The 18,045-nt window shown below is 36.5% G+C and overlaps 2 protein-coding genes and 1 long non-coding RNA gene across 4 annotated transcripts in view; 1 reads left to right on the top strand and 2 right to left on the bottom strand.

Annotated features, from left to right (window-relative positions):
* The window catches only part of Src64b (Tyrosine-protein kinase Src64B), a 49,179-nt gene that overhangs the window by 10,565 nt on the left and 20,569 nt on the right, over window positions 1–18,045 (top strand). The window lies entirely within an intron of this gene.
* LOC139810971 (F-box/LRR-repeat protein 4-like) overlaps window positions 1–18,045 on the bottom strand; it is a 29,567-nt gene that overhangs the window by 3,990 nt on the left and 7,532 nt on the right. Inside the window, exons 2-3 of the mRNA XM_071774939.1 lie at window positions 3,375–3,639; window positions 346–2,264 (exon numbers count right to left, since the gene is read on the bottom strand). The gene's annotated coding sequence lies outside the window, so the exon portion shown is untranslated. The remainder of the gene's footprint in view (window positions 1–345; window positions 2,265–3,374; window positions 3,640–18,045) is intronic.
* Window positions 10,631–13,485, bottom strand: LOC139811567 (uncharacterized). Its single transcript, XR_011731669.1, has 3 exons — window positions 12,312–13,485; window positions 11,620–11,835; window positions 10,631–11,111 (listed from the first exon to the last, which is right to left on the bottom strand). It is a non-coding gene; the product is annotated as an uncharacterized lncRNA (long non-coding RNA).

The following is an 18,045-nucleotide window of genomic DNA, read 5'->3' as shown; positions in this document are numbered from 1 at the left end:
TTCTTCTATCACCACGCGTGTACCACGTGTACAACGTGTACCACGTGTACGAGCAAAAAGGAAAAAACCAAAAAATTACAAAATTTATATATTGCTTAAATTCGCCACAATTATAGGTACGCTTAATTTCTAAATATAATTAAGGTCCATTCCACAATAGCCGTATATAAGAGTAGATGTAAAACGTGAGCATTGTAAGCAGTAAGCTATTGACTAATAAAATTTTAACAATTCAAGAATAATCGACTGTATTTAGTCAATTATTACTGCTTACGTTTTACCGCATACTCTTACAGCTATTGTAGAGCGGGCTTAAGATTTTCCAAAATTTATTATTTATCTTACTTTAAAAAAATGTATCTTCTATTTCATTTTCCGATACACGTTGTAGTGTGTCCCACCACGTGGGAGAAGAATATACGGCATACACGCATGCACGAGTACCAAAGAATAAAGAGAATTACCGAAAATTTAACTTGGAACTAAATCAAGAAATTAATCAGAATAACTAATTTTTATCAATTTTCATACTTACTGTTTATCAGCAAGGCAGATTTAATTTTTTCGTATAAAATAAAAAAAATCACGAAAGAGATGAAATGTTGGAACACGTGATGGTTAGTGAGCGCACACCACTTCTGTGTAGGTCCAGATCTATATTATATCCTAGACTACCAACTTTCACAAAATACATACATAGATTTGGAAAGTGTTACGTCCGAACCCTAGGATTATTTGAAAAGTAATATTAAGCCTTGTGTCCACGATCCTAGAAATCGCTCCGAGACAGAGAAAGAATTAACCAATCGCAATGGTCAATTGTCGAATTGTTGAAATGTGATTGGTCAATTTTTTCTCCGTCCAAGATCTCGGAGCGATTTCTAGTATCGTGGACACAAGGCTTTACGTCCAAACCCTTGGATTCAGGTAAATTACTGCAAAGCAAAGGAAAGACTGCCTAGAGAGTGGGGATATGGAAGGACGCAAACAGATAGGTACATATAGCGTTTTCTACCGGGAGAACTGGGTACCCAGACAACATATAACACTAAAAGATGACGAAAACGATGTCTTTCTTAAGTTATCTTTTTGACACAGCTAAAAGATATAATACGTGAAAGACATCCTTTATTCTTATTGAAAAAATTGTCATAAAAAAGATATCATTTCGTTATCTTTTTTATAATGTCTTTCAATACAAACAATAGATTCAATAAAAACATTTTTCCGGCTAATCAAAATTAGTTATTATTTTATATTATTATATTATATTTACATTAAACATCAAAATGTCGGTCAAAAAAGTAAAAACTGTTTTATTCAATTTTATTGTGTCGCAAGATAATCCGTAGACCGTTAATAAATCACTGGCTGCGTTTATCCTTAAGATTTCTCTGTCTTTCTCTTTCTCTAATATTTATCTCTAATTTCTCTTATCTACGCAGAAATGATTAATGACACATTTGTCGTTGCTCTGATTAAAATTCGAAAAATTATATTCGCATCGTTATACAGATTAAATTGATTGATTATTCTATTTGATAGCGTTCGTAATCAGGGTATTCGTAATCAGGATAATATGCGCTAATGGAATCTCAAATAGATGCTGCAAAATGTGCACAATGTCACGGAATCATCTGTTGAATACGTAAGTAACAACTATTTCAGTCAACTTTCCTGAATTAAATATTTTATTCGTTTACTTACGTGATCTTTTAGTTATGCTTAGCGAGAGAGTCGCGATTCTTGCGTGAAAAATGAAGTACGCGAGCGTAGATTGTCGCGCTAAGTTTTTCTTTTCTTTCGAATTTTTCTCGTCGTTTAAAATCGCGGAAAATCACGGTTTGTTGAACGGCACGACGTGCGGTATGCGGGATTAAGGTTTTTCTTGACGATTCTCCTTCACGAGTTCAGACTCCGTCAAAAGTCCGCAGTCGTTTCTACATTCCGGAAGACGGAGAGATTCGAGACCCCGCTTGGCCAGCCACTTTTATCGCTTCTGCTTGAATAGGTGTTGTTCTTTACTTTTTTTCTTATGTTCCTTGTCGAGACGCGGTGACGCCAACGAGAGAATTCTCACGAGAAAATCTCACATAAGTACCCCTGCCAGTGCTCTTCTTTCTCATAGAACAAAATTAGTTCTTATTGCACATCGGAGAATTTGGATGACAAAAGAGTAAGCCCTTTAAAAAATTTCGGCGGAAAGAGACGTGTGTGACGGAACAGCGTGTGTGCAGCGGTATCACTTGTTTAAAATCACAAAACTGTAGAAAACCAAACATGACGAAAATAGATTAATTAAGATTAAAAGAATTTACTTAGGACTATAATTATTATGAATATAGTAATGCAATAAATTAAAGTGTATAATTAATAGAGAAATTACTATGAAAATTAAGTAAATTAAGTAATTATGATATCAAGATAAGTATATCAATTTTTTAGTTAACCATTTATCTTCCGCAGTCTTATCTGATAATTTGTTCTTTCAAGAAGAGTAGAAATAATTGACGCGACACTTTTCCAGAAATATAACGAATTACCGTGATAGGAATGTTTTTGTTTTTAATATATATAGAGTAGCCAAATTTCAAGATACTTTTATTTTATATAGAAAAGATATTTTTTTGACCATTAAAAAGATTAAAGAAGATAGCTGTTGAGTCTTGTTTATTGATTTTAAAGCAGGGGCTTCGACGATGCGGGTATATAGCGTTTGAATATATTCGGGTATACACGTAAAAGCGTATACATAGGGGAGTGCTTCGTCCTGGTCAATTCTGCAACTCTAGTCTAGAAGTGGGGAATGATTCTATCTGGTTTGCCGGCGAACTCGTGGCGCCCGCGCCATGATATCTGTATACTATACGCGCTCGTCCGTCCCCTCGTTAATGATTCAGCGCTAATGCTAACACATTCGATCAGCTCCGACGTGGAAATCGTGCGCACAGTCACGTCAGGAGCACGACTAAACGCCGAGGCTTTTATTTCGCGATCAGCATGAATATTAACCCGGTAAACTGCAGGTAATTCTATTTCGTTCATTGTTTTAGTTGCTTTAAACAACTCAGTGACCTGAAACGGACGTCGTCACGCGATATGTTGTACCGATCTTAATCCCAAAACCTTTTTCAGTGATTAATGAACATAAATTTTGGTAATTTTATCATTTTCCGCATTTAGAGCTTTAAAAATTATTTACATAATTGTAGTTATTAATAATAGTATAACCAATATCATAAAGATAATTAATGATTTATTTTTCTTGTTCAGTCATATAAATACCGGCTTAGCTTTCGATTCTAGATAAAATATCTTATATAAATAATACACGTTTTAAAAATATATAAATTTAAAATACAATAAATACTTACGTTTCTTTTCAAAAGGCTAGTCTTGAGAGAGATTTTGTTACGTAAATTTACTTTACGTAACACACTTTTCTGCATTATAAAAGAATGATAGAAAGCGAAGATCTACAACGTTATCTGAAAAGGGTATCCCTCTGCGGATACCCTTCGCCTGCTCCCATCTTAAACGACGTTGAAAGCCTTGTGATCTTATTTCGGCTGTACAACTTCAAAGTAGTTAATGACCCAATTTGACGAATACTCCATGGCATTGTCGCGTAGTCCATTACTTTAAGAAACATAGTATTATTTTCTTTGTGTTTATATATACACGTTTTTTAAATATATATATTAACAACAGATATAACAAGGAAACGATAAAGATTATTTATTCGACTTATGTGTGACCATCTTTATTAATTATATAATTGTTACGACGTTTCGATGGATTTTGGTCCTAATTCTTAATCGATGTAAATTTTGATGTTAATATAAGCATTCTTTTTTAAAATCACTGCAAAGAATTTATTGCGAAAAATATCACTCCAGCCAGAGTTCGAACCCTCTTTATATTTTTTTTTGTAATAAATTCTTTATTGTAATTTTAAAAAAGAATACTTATTAGTATCAAAAGTTACGCATCGATTTAGAAAGACCAAAACCCATAGTCGAAATGTCATGATGATTATAATTAATGGCCAGTTGAGTCGAATAAATAATCTTTATTGTTAATTATTTATTGGCGAAGTAAAAGTTTCTGTTTTGGTATAACAAGGAAAATTGTGAGTAACTAAATTTTCAAATTAATATACACAGAAGCGAGCATAAATCTCGATAACTGTTTCAATAGATTAAAAGGAAAATTAATTGCATTAATCTCGAACAGTCACGTGTGTCGGTGTGTACACAGCAAATGTATTCGTATTCCAAGAAATATATATCGTGATGACCTAGTTGCGCAGCACACATACACACATACACACATAATCAAAGACGTCACTTCGCGTGGAATGGCTTTGTTTATCGAATTAGTTCGAACGTTACATAAGTTTAAGTATTAAGATAAACAATCTCTGCAACAATGTGCTTTTCCACCCGGCGACTAAACTAACTCTGCATCGTAACAGCACGATATTCATCTCGAGTCACATTTTGGAGAGAAGATTGCATCTTTTATTTCCAACATATTATAACACACGATATCAACTATTACGAAAGCGCGCGTGTATTAAATTCTACCTGATAATTTCCCTCTACCATCATTTACGACTAGAATATGGCGGAAATTTAGTTCCGCCCTCGCACCTTGGTGCACCACGGGGAGACGCGCGGAGCCTATAGGCCGAGGTATCTCTCTTTCTCTGCTTCGGAAGAGCGGCCGGCGTTCTTCCGAAGTGAGAGCAGAGGCTGAAAGGTTATTGCGCTCTCCCGAGAGAAAGAGGGAACAGAAAAAGGAAATAAATGACGAGTCGGCTGTTCGCCGGCCGGCCGGCGGGCAGGCAGGCCGGGTGTCAGTCGCCGTGTGCGCGCAAATACGTTGCCGCCGTGTGTTCATTAAGTATATGCGGTAGAAAGCGTAGCGCTCGCGTATATGCACGCGTCCCCGGGTGAGTTAGGGGGCCCCCGGACTCTTGCCAGCCCTCCGCGCCCCCCTACCACCCCCGGTTCCCTTGCAGTCCCTCCTGGCAACGTCCGCGCGCCACCATCGGGGTGGTTGTACTATTGATTTTTTCGCCCTGTTCCGTTGAATTATCGAGAGTCTCTCTCTCTTTCTCTCTTTTATGTGAGCGATCTCGTCGTCGGCAATGTGCGACCCCATGACAAAGACGGCGAGGCGGCGCGACGCGGTAACGCGGCTGTTATACGGGATGATTCGCGGTTAACGCACGGGACGTTTGAGGGGCAGATCCTTTGTCGGAATCTGAGACGAGAATCCTTGTGAAAAAGTACTGGGACAATTGAAACTTTTTCAGTCACGAGTGAAATTGAGGGATTCCTCGCGATTTAAATAGAGACGTGATATGTGATTGATAACAGAAACTTGATCGGTTATTTACCTTCGAGATAACTTTATCTCAACAGAGATTTAGGATTTCAATTTCTAGTTAACGAGATGTCTAATGTTGGAAAGCTAAAGGGTTGTAGTGAACGGTATATAATGTCTCACGATGAAGATCTCTCTTAGAAGGATTATCGTCTCGGATTTAACCTTTATACATATATTCTCTCCCTCTCTCTCTCTCTCTCTCTCTCTCTTTTGGGTAAGGTAAACCTGTTGTGGCTCGCATTAAATTTCAATTTAGAACCTGCTTCTACAAAATTTACTTTATTTATTAAATTTGCTTCACCTTGAAACTCTATGTAATTAATTATATAAAAATAGTCGTATATAATGTGCTCATTAATATTTACGATCTCTTTTGACGACAAAACGATCATTGGACTCGGAAAATAAGGAATCCATCCTGAATATTTATAATGATGACTGCGGGATCATCCTGTAAGCAAAATGCGACGCGTTGTCGGGTGTGTATCGGACACGCTCATCGCGGAGAGAATAAATCTGGCGAATGATTGGAATTATGAGGGGAGATATTGCCTCGTGTATATATATATATATATATATATATATATATATATATATATATATATATCTCACTCACTCACTCACTCACTCACTCACTCACTCACTCACTCTCGCCACTTATTCGTTGTTTCCCCGATTTTAGCCAGTAACGAGGCGCCTCCGCGAAATAATTGGACGCGAAATGATCACAGGCTCCGACGAAAGGGAGGGGGTGGAAACGCTATCAAATTGCTGTTGTTGCGCCCTCGGAGATTGATATCGTACATGATCTTGATTTCCTCGTATCAGTTTAAAGTATTAATTGCGCAGTTTTAATGAGTCCGCTCTTATTTTACATTCCCCTTTGTACATAAGAACAATTCGAACATACGATATAATTATCTCTTTGGGAGTTTTTAAATTGTACACGAAAAAATAAATACGCATCACGATCGAAATTAAAATTTCTTAAAGTACGTAAGTTTACGATTACATTAAGGTAAATGTACCAATGTCTGGACACATATTTTATAGTCTTTAAATAAATTATAACGCGAATTAAAATCAAAGAATGAAAGATAAAAATATTTTTCTTGTATTACAATATAATATTTTTATCTTTGATTTGTGTTATACTTATTTAACCCTTTGCAGAACATGTGTAATTTTGCTGCTTCCGTCGAACGTGTGGGTCTTTTAGGCCAGTTAAGATTTTCAAGCTATAATAAGTAACATAGAAAATCTGAAAAAATTCAAGTATACTTTTGAAGGCTTTAAAAATCTATTTATACCGTTATATATGCCTGATTCTTGTTTAGATTTTTTTATGAGTCCGTAAAGTTTCCGAAAAATTTAAAACTGAAATATCAACCGGGTCTTTAAAGCCCCACTTGTTCAGCGAAGGGTTAAAAACTAAAATAATAAAGGTGTCCAGACAGGGTCTTAAACGTCCCGGCATTGATACATTTTACCTTATTAGATTCATAAAGTATTTTCTTATCAAATAATTATATATATATAGCGATAAAGAGAGATAAAGAATCGTGTAGTCGCATTTCGCTGTGGGCTTTCAATTCCAGAACACTCAATTCTTTCGTGCGAATATTCTTGATTATCGCACGTTAAGGCTTCGGAATTTGCGAACCTCCGGCGCTTGCACGCGACAATCGAGAGCGTAACGACAACGGCGCGTAAAAGTAGCGCCGGGACGAAGTTTAATCACGGCGGCGAACAAAGAGGTGCAGAACGATGGGACCACTTTCCCAACTGTTAATGACGTAGCATTGAAACACGCCGCGCAGTTTCCTATGCGGGCACGGTATTTGCGGTGCATTTTGGATTAAGAGTAGAATGACGGTTTGGTTGCATCGGCGGTTGAATGAAGTAAGCCGCGCATAAGCAATCCGCGCTGTCTCTTTTTGGATTACATAACTATATCTTTAATATGGTCAGAAAAGGCGAATTTACTTAGCTCCGACTTGTTGGAGCGACGACTACGACGACTTTAACGGTATATATAACTTATGAGTCCGTGGTCCTCCGCTTTAGCAGAGATCTTTCTCATTCAAAGACTTCTTATTTATGAATGTATTTTTTCTTTCTGTTTTGAGCTGCGTTATTTCACAAACTATGCACTTACTCTTCCTTTGAACATCTCAAACATCATCCTGCAACTATTCCATGCTACACTACTTACAAAATAATTTTATAATATTATTATAATATATTATGGTTATAAAAAAAGTGTAAATATGGTGCAAATGTGAAGTTATACCTGAAGCGAGTTCATAAATTACCGATTTCTCTTGGCATCGAACGATACATTTATTGACCGAACGAATCGACTACGTAAGACGTATGGCACGTGAAATGTGTCTCTCATCTCCTTTCTCTCTCTCTCTTTTTTTTCTGTCGTATACGGATGAAAAATGCGTAAGCGGAACTGGAACGTTACTTGACAATGCGAAGGACTCATCGGTATTCAATGCGCTTGCTTAGGCGCTCTTCACGAGCTTAAGAAACTGGCCTTATGTGAACATCGCGTTCATCGAACCGTGTCGCGGTGACCTAGTATCGATGCTTAGACGTTAATACGAGGCGAAGTACATCTCACTTAAGAAAGGTCGCTGTCGCGATGTAGGAAAGTCTAAAGTTTTAACGATGATAAAATTTGGAATGAAATTTATCTATTTTTACAAAAAACCTTTGTGTTTAATAATTAAAACATTAAAACATTAAAAAATAATTACAATTAAATCTAATAATCAGCAGTACGTTTATAAGCGAAAAATATACGTGGATTTGTACGTGCATTGAGTTTATTTACTTTAAGTAAAAGATGGAAAGAGAGAGAGAGAGAGAGAGAGAGAGAGAGAGAGAGAGAGAGAGAGAGAGAGATATGAAAACGTCATAATTTTAATGAGTTTTTATTTCAAATACTATAAATATGAAAATACATTTTTTATACCAATTGCCGGATTTTATAGTGTCAGGAATAAACGAAAAGATTTCTATGCGCATTTTCTATGGCGAAATCTGAACTTGTCAATATTACGCTCTTTTCAAGTACGTAAAAAATAATTTGAATTTCTAGATCAAACATTACGATAGAGTAAATAGATAATAATTCTTGGACGTCAGTGAACCAAAACTTTTTAAACAATTATTAAATACACAGATTTTCTTTTCTATATTTTAGTATACAAACTTAAGTACAGTAATACTCATCTTTAAGACTCGCGATTTGTACAAAAGTCGTTGAAAGATGCCCGAAATCAGAATCAAGGATCGATATCCGGTCTTGGATCGACGCACTTGAGCGTGAAAGAAGCAAGGGGGAAAGAGCGGCTCAATTTTATCGGCCGCGTGGCCAATAATTTCTTCGTCGGCGAGGTGGTGATTTCAGCGACAGACGCGAGTCAGCTGGCAATCTTTTATTCGTTCTTTATTCGACGATTCATGCTGCCTGCCCTTTTTCTTTCTCCACCTTCCCTTGAACAACTAGCCGTCTTGAAGAGAATATCTTTCCAAGCGAGATAATTTTTCCATGAAATAATTTTGCGTAACTCCTTGAATAACTGAATAATATCTCTCTCTCTTTCAACTTTTTCAGAAGATTATTTTTATATATTGATATACTATTTAAAAAAGAAATAGAGAGCTAGAATAAAGCAATCTTCTTCTTTTGTAGTTGTTTGAATTAAATGTTGCTTGAGTTTGCGCGAGTAAAAGTTAAATCTTAACGATAAGAGATGTATGGAATGTCTTCGACTTCATAAAATTTAACTTCATAAAGCTAAAGTTGAAACTTTACTTTTTATTTGTACGCGAAATTTGTACGGATAAATGAAATTGAAGATATTAATTTCAACGTAATAATATTTTTTCTCCTTTTTTTTCGTGTTGTTAGATGACTAATCAATAAGAGCAATTAACGTTACATAGTAATTAACACTAATGTAATTAACATTATAAGTAATTAGCATTAAAACAATGTAATTAGCATTATATGTATATACAATATATAATGTTAATTACATATTGTTAATGTTAATTTTATATATATATACACACACATATATATCCAAAAGACTTTTTGAAAAAATCTAAAACGAAATAAATAGAGTCTGAGAAACTTCATTACTAATTGTATCCCGACTTCTTCTATAACATCAGGGATTAAATCGCGCTGAAATTGCACTGAGTAAATTACGAAATTGTAGGTCAGACGTCAATTGGATTCCATATGGGTAATCAGAGCTAATGATAAGATGTATATTACGCATACGGAAGACACGCATCAAACTCGTATAGACCCCACAGAAAGTGAAATGTGAATCTTATCCGATGGAAGACATTATAAAGATAGAAAGGAGGGCTTATAGTTTTTTTTATAGTTGTCTAAATAAATAGACGAGATAAACGCGGATAAAAAAATGTCGGCATGATAGCGTGTTAATTACGTGATTTTCAATGAAGTAAATGTTTTTGGATTATATCGTCGCCGGAGACTGCGCGGGTATTATTCAGGTGGAAAGCATTACCCGGGGGATCTTTTTGTATCCCCTGTGCGCGGATGAGAGGACAAAGAACGAGAATTCGGTCGAGATGCGGCCCAGGTCGCGGGGGTACGCGGGACGGGGAATAAATAAAACATGGCAAACACTTCAAAAGAACGCGCGCTGTAAGTCATTGGCCCCGAATGACGTTGAGAGAGCGCGGATGACACGAGATATACTTCGCGAGTATCAAAAGCGTATATACGTGAGGGAGGACAAGTGGCGTATGAGAAATATCGATCAGCTTTTTCTCCCTTGGTAATTTGGGAAACTTTTCACATTAATACACTTATGTGAATCTGGCACCCGACTTTGGAAAAATTAATTTTTCGATACGGAAAATCATTACGGAGATATCGTTAATACTCCATCAAAGGAATCGCTACTTCATGTTTTATAACATGGTCGTAGGTATAACAGATTATGTGTTTCACCTTCAAAATCCTTACTTTCAAGTCGATGTCTTATTCTTTATATATTGGAAGATGTAATTTAATAGAAACTAAAATCGAAAAAGATATACAATTTAAATGAAAAAAAATTTCTTTTTGTTTCATAGTATTTTAAATATAAGGACGTAATAATATGCATCTAATATCTTTTTGTTTTAATTCACTTTCATATTCAGCTAACGTTTTTTCTTATAAATTGTGGATACACAAAATTTAAAGTATACGTAATATGAGTCAACTTTTTGGCAAAAAATACAATGAGATAAGAATAACGACGGGCTGCTTTGGATTTATTGACTAATATCATGTCTCTCTATAGTTTATAATAAAATATATATGATAAGTCGCATTTCAAACAAAGGAAATATATAAATAGCATGGATATATATTCTACGATATATCTATTTTCGAAGTATTTTCAACGTCTCACACGTATATCACGTCCGAAATAAACAGCTCAAGACGTCGTTGTAGACGATCCACCTTCCCTTGTGATTTTCCATTTCGGATCTCTGAGACATCGCTACTCGACTTTAACTTCACCCAGTCGCGTCCCATTTCGTCACCCATCCATTGCGGGGTTAACAGCCCTTAAATCGGCGTTGGCCGCGATTTCTTCAAACGAATCGTGTCGCGGTAATTGCTGCACTATATATTTACGTAAGGAACCTTAAAAGTAAGTAACCTTAAAAAAAAAGAAAAAATATCGTGTTTTTAAATATACTCGTACTTTTTAAATAATTTGTTTGCGTGTCAAAATAGTAGACATAAAATATCCTTCATGTTATTGAGAATATTTGACAAATTGTGACATGTTATTGAGAATATTTGACAAATTGTGACATGTTATTGAGAATATTTGACAATTGTTGTAAAGTGTACAAATAAATGTTATTTACTTGTACGGCATATCCTCTATCATATTTTCTTGATTTAACCAGACTGACTTCAAAACAAAAAAAGCTTTTGGGTAAACTCGGGTAAGATGGCCATACAGGAAAGATGGCCAACTCATGTCCATTCGATGTTTCAGGCCAGCTAGATTGAAAGAACATAGGTGGGCCATCTTTCCTCTATCTATGGCCATCTTACCCGAGTTTACCCTATAGGCTTTAAGGCATGCAGTTTAAGGGTTAATATGCATGCTCGCGTGCGCATGAAAGGCATACAATCGCACAACTGGTAATACTGACCCATCAGGGGCACATCTGCGCGCCACGTGGTGAGAGCTGTTGTTTGGTCCCCTCGTTCCCCGTTGATTAGAGAAATGGATGTCAGGCAGCACGTGGTTAACGACGACCGAAAGATGATCTCTCGGCACCGTCGTCCACGTTCCCTCGTCCGATTTCTACCCTTTGCCGTCACTTTCGATGGTTCATGCACGCAATTTATTCGACGATAAGATGTGCCTGAGATTGACATATAACATTCACTGGTTTGCATCGATCGCGTTCATCTCATGCCTTTACCGAATTTTTCATAATTTTTTTATTGCATTAATAATCTTTTTTTTTCAAAATTAAATAGGAATTGCTGAAAGTAATGAATACTGATGAATACTAAATTTATTCGTATGGAATTTTTTTTCTTTTGATAGGAACTTTCGTAAGATGTTGTTGCTAGAGCGTTTCAGATATCAGAAGCGTATCAGTATCTTAATTAAAATTTTTTATGATATATTTAATTCTTAATAATATATTTATCTTAATCTTTAAAACTTTAACAAAATACCATAAAAAAATCTCGTTAATTTATCTTACGAAAAATAGCGCGATTGATAGATTCTTACATTCTTGCTTATTAGAACTATCGGTCTTTAAAGCAATCTACTATATATGTTTGCCGATAAATGTGCTGGTATCCAAGATAATAGTTTACACTTTACCCCATAATCAGATCTTTTCCCTTCGTAAAGAGTGTCCCTTCGTCGAGTTGTTCTCGCAGGAGATACATGTTCATCGAAGCAGGATGCACACGGGATTTTGTCGGGACACGAGACGCAGCAACGTATTATCTAATCTTGGCGCAAACCGCAGCTGCGATCACTTAAAAATATATACCGACCACCGATCCTCTCTTCTTCCTTTTCTTGCGTTGTCCCATGCATTCTCGACTACGCAACAACGCTCCCTTTTGCGATAATAAAAATTATCTCTCGCGTTGTTTTCTTCATAGTTTTACGTCACGCATTCTTGTCCTTTCGCTCTCTTATACGAAGAGTGCTCGGTGTGATTCTTTCTCGCGTATAATCATCTTCCAAGCATCATTTCGCTTGTCTTCAAGAGGGAGCATTATCTCCCGCCAAGTATTTTTTTACGCATTTAATTGCATGTCAAATAGAACAAAATGCAGTTTTCAAGCATGGGAGGACTAATCAGAATTCATATAGTACCCACAAAGTTAAATTGCGCTAGTCGACTCTGAATGCAGAATGCCCTCCTGATACATATTACAATTCGCATATATGTACATATATACATACATATGCATACATTACAAAATGTAAGCCATTGCAAATAACTGAAATTTATCACAAACAATTCTCATAAATATGCCTCCACCACACGCTATCTTAAGTATATATGTTCTTTTGATTATTTAATGCAATATTGCGTTTCACAATGCATATACTCGCGATAGCAACGAGATAAAATTGAAATCTTGCTCGCGATGCATCCCGTAACTGTGAAATCTCCATGGCGGCATCGATCGATCGGCCGTGCCGCGACTTGCAATCGAGCAATTTGTTCGTTTATCCGATATACCGCGCGCACGTTCAATATGTATATCTTTAAGCTTCTGGAGCACGAGCGTTTATCCAGTGCTACGCGATACCGAAAATCGCCTCTTTCATCAATTACATCGACAGATGACTGTATGATCTGTTCATGAGTCTCGCTTATAAGTATGTTCATCATTGATATGTAAAATATCACGTTTGTATAATATACCGCAACAAAATTATAATCGATGATAAATAAAATGTAAGAGCTAAATGCAAATAGAAATAGATGAAACTAAAGTTGAAAGTGACAAGCCATGACCGAAAACCATGAATATAGGAACATCTGTTCCATTATATATATTATTTAAATTACATATTTAAATAATAAGATATGCTTTATATAAAATGTTCATTTTCATGTTGTAAATTAAATTAAAGAGAAAGTACACACATTATGTGTTTTTCTTTATTAAAGATATTATTTTAATATCTCTGATCTACAATTTAGATATTATATATAACTGTTATCCGATTTTTCTTCTATGCAACGCAAGACATAACAAGAAAACGAGTAACTGAAACCCGAAATAGAAATTGTGTGTACTTCCAGTTTTAAATGTTCAGCAAGAATACGATACTCGATCTATAAATGGTTTCAAATTAAGTAATTAATAATATGCTATCACAATAATTACTGAGAATTAAGACGCACGGTCGCTTTCGGCTCGGGAATGCGCCACGGAAATAGCAATCCTGTCCAAATGGTCTCCCGCGAGAGTCTATAATACGCTCTCCTTTGGCCGTCGTCCCCTTTTGTTTCTTCTTTTTCATACGGAATCGGCGCGGCGCGGCACTCGTTCGCGCTCGCGCTCCATCTCACCCCGTTCGACCGCGAGCGCCGTGAAGCGCGCGGGTATCGATCGATTTCCGTTCCGCGCAAGAGGGAGGTAAATTTTCGCACGGCAACCACGAGATATATCCGGAAATAGGCCCGCGACATTAATAGACACCGGCATCGGCACCGGCACACACGGTAACCACCCTTTACGTTTCTGTCGCTCTCTCTCCTCTCTCTCTCTCTCTCTCTCGGCCGAAGCGGAGCGATTTTCCAGGGCCGTAACTCCGGATCGTCGTCTCTCGTGCGGCAACGAGGAAGCTCCGCTCGTTTGTACGCTCACTCGCGGTTATGAACACGCGGATCTATCGACACATCTGTTGAAGCTCTCGCGGTGCCTTTGCCCTGCTAAAGTATGCGCCGCTTCAACTTCCTGTCGAACTATCGGTAAACAAGCGCGAACGACCCATCGCGTCTCGGTGCGCCCTTCTGCTGATTAATGTAATATTAAAACATCTCAAACGAGATATACCATCAGATGAAGCCCTTTTACTCTAACGCGAATGTTCCATACTTTATGTAGTAACATTAAAGACGATATATATATATATATATATATATATATATATATATATATATATATATATTAATAATGATAATATTGTATTTATATATGTAGTGCAAAAATGTATAAATTTCTTTCATATTAAAAACTTGTATTATTTTGAATACTGGCACAGCCGTTTTAAAATATTCCTATACATTTTATTATATTTTTTATATTTCATATATGGTATCTTTTTATACACATATACTTTTTTATATTTTTATTTTTATATGCGTGTAATTTTTGAATTTAAATAGGATTATTAAAATATATGCATTGTAGAGTAAATTATTTATTATACACCGATATAACAACGGTTGCAGCGACCGTACAGAAATCAATATGTTATTTTACTATTCCGTTGAACGCATATTTCTATATTCGTTTCGCGAACATACCTTGAAATTTTGCGTAACAATTTCTCTTTCTAATTACATTTGAATTTGCTTCATGTTTATATATGATATAGCAGACATTCATTTGCTTTGAAGTCACTTCCTAGTACAGAATGAAGCTGTCCCAGAAAATGCTATTAATTGTCTGCAGAATTACAGCTATGCTCATTCCGCCGAATTTGTCGTGTAATTTTAATGCTGCCGAGGCACGATACTCGGCGGAGACCTCGCAGCGACAATTCCGTATACGCGTTACGTCGCGATGTCTGAAGTTAATATTAATTTTGCGCGCACGGAGTAGATAAATTATACTCCATCTTTAATACGAGGGTACTAATTGAGAAGTCTGCTTGCGTATTGCTCGGTGTTAAATCAACGTATATACCTACGGTATCGCGCGATGTAACATATACACAGCAACCATATTGTAACTATCGATCGCGTTCTCTTGTGTGCGCGGCACACTCCCTATCGAAAATCACAGCTGCTAATGCGACCAAGAATACAATATCGGGGAACGTAATTACACTGAAACGCGCGTACACAACTCGTTTCGGTGGGCCCAGTTTCGGTAAATTTTCGTGATTGAGTTTCGCGGTTTAACAACGTACACTCTTGACGCGTTCAGCTCTCTGTTGTTGCCAATGTTTATCAATAGTAATTAGATCCTTCGCTTTCTCAATAGAGTCCTGCATTTTTAATCAAATTTTCCGCGCCCGATTAAATATGCTTGTTAGTAATATCCTGAATAATTAACATTAATTAATAATATGTGTATTATACTTATTATGGATTAGCAATTAATAATATATTAATTAACGGTTATTAGCACCTCTTAAAGTTTTAAATTTCTACATCTTATATGCAAAGTTTCCGACTCTCTTTCTATAAGTTTTAATTTTCGGTATACTTATTAATCCTTGCTTGTAGTCTTAAACATGTTTAACCGCTACGTGTCAGACGTACTTAACTTGGGAATGGTCAGACTGTGGGTGTAATTTACGTCCAAACCGGCGCGGCAACATACCATAGGCAATTTCATGCTTCATCGGAATTATCAATAAATTTCCGCATTCAGGTAATTTAGAAAATCGATTTTCCATATATATTGAGACAACGTGCATACGCCTTCCCGATATTACAAAAACGTGCAATATATTACGTACATACTGAGTGTGTCACGGCAGTCGCCACTTTTATTTTATTTCAAAAATATTTAAAAAATTTTGAAAATATTTTTTTCGGATACATTTTTTAAAAATTTGTCAATTTTACATAATATATCATCTTACAAACATATGTCAATTCCACATTATGATAAATCTCAAACGAAAATCATACATAAACCTGAGAAAGCTTATTTTTAGAGCAGGTTATTCTCGCTCTCTCTCTCTCTCTCTCTCTCTCTCTCTCTCTCTCTCTCTCTCTCTCTCTCATACATAAAATATAATAATAGCTTTCTAAAATATAAAGTTTCAAATAAAGTTCCTTCAGATACACTTCACTGAACAAGTAATACACAATCTTTTCCTTAGAGAGTAATCTCTCACAAACATAATTAATAGACCTATTCTTGAAATACGAGATCTTGTTGTTCTGCTTTGGTATTACGAAGCGTATAGTCTCATAGAAAGGTCTCTCGCAGCTCGTTAGCCGTTACCTGCATTGCATCACGGCCGCGGGACGATCCGACGCGAATGAACGATAGCGACACGAGCATTATGCATCTGTCAGTGAGGAATAAAGCCTGGATTTTTTTGCGTCAAACTGGAGTTAATCGGAATTCTCAAGCTAGACTAGAGAATCTACGGCGACGAGAGAGAGGACGCGAGCAGACGTATATATATATTTGTGCCCACGCCGAAAGTCAAATAGACTCGCCTGAAAAAGAAAGCGAGGCCGAGACGAATTTCTCAAAGGCCACGTTGGTAGTACTATCAATAGTTTGGTCGTCTCGGCTCGAAGTGCCTGCCTTACTCATGAGTCTTTCACACGGCGTCGGCGTCGTCAAGAGGGTCAAACACAAATGACGATCGCGTGAACCTAAGAGTGAGAATGAAAAATACATTAGGATATTCGGAAATCGTCAATACGAGATTTACAATGTCCTTTAATTAATCTGACGTGGACTTTCTTTTCAACGAAAAGCGATTGAGTATCGCGAACTTGTAATTTTTTATGTCAACTCTTGGAGAACTAATTTATCTTCATATTTTACGATAAAATCTTCGCGTATAAGATTCGACGATTTATCAAAAAACTTTCTATTTTCTAGTAAGATTTTTTTTATTTAATAATATCGACATAGGAAACCTTTTATTCTTTTTCTTATAAGTAAGCTGGTAAGGTGGATATATCAAAAAGATATCATATATATTCTGTATTATTTATATAGCATTATCATGTAAATCTATCGTATTGGAAGATAAGAAGAACACTACAATACATCCCACTCTAAAGAGTTTAAATTTCAGTAACTAAACTTCAAATTAAAAGTCTGCTAAACTTTGTCAAGCCTATTAAAAGTTTACAATTGAACGTGGAATGAGATTTTATTCTGCATTTTCACTCTTCAAGCTTAATTTGCGAGAAATTATTTTAACAGCGCATTTATAAAAAGCTATTGACGTCTAAAACTCGAAACATTTCCCGTTTAAAACTGAGATTGAACATCGTATTTATAATTCGGGGATACACGCCTGCCCGACTTCTTTCGTAAATCGTAAATTATTCAGTCCGGATGAGACCCTTATTCTCTCGGGGAAGAAAGGTAGACGCTTGCATTCTCGTTGAGATACCGATTGCATAATTTTCGTCAATTCATCTTAACAAGAGCCGTCTTATCTTGACGGCGAGTGGATTGTGCTGCAGTTTTCACGTCCGCCTGGAAGTCTCCTCAAGCTCGACCTAACAACAGCTTCGGGATATCGAGCGACGAGCGTGGTAAGCTAGTCGCGCCAGGGGGGAGAACAGGGCGCCGACCTTTAAAATGCGGTGCGTCCAAGTGCTCTAGAAACCTGAAAGTCGCTGATTTGATCCACGACGGGCCGGCGCGGC

The sequence above is a fragment of the Temnothorax longispinosus genome, chromosome 4 (assembly GCF_030848805.1).
Source record: "Temnothorax longispinosus isolate EJ_2023e chromosome 4, Tlon_JGU_v1, whole genome shotgun sequence".
Taxonomy (NCBI): domain Eukaryota; kingdom Metazoa; phylum Arthropoda; class Insecta; order Hymenoptera; family Formicidae; genus Temnothorax; species Temnothorax longispinosus.
The sequence above is the reverse complement of the archived record's forward strand: the minus strand, read 5'-3'. Positions and strand labels throughout refer to the sequence as shown.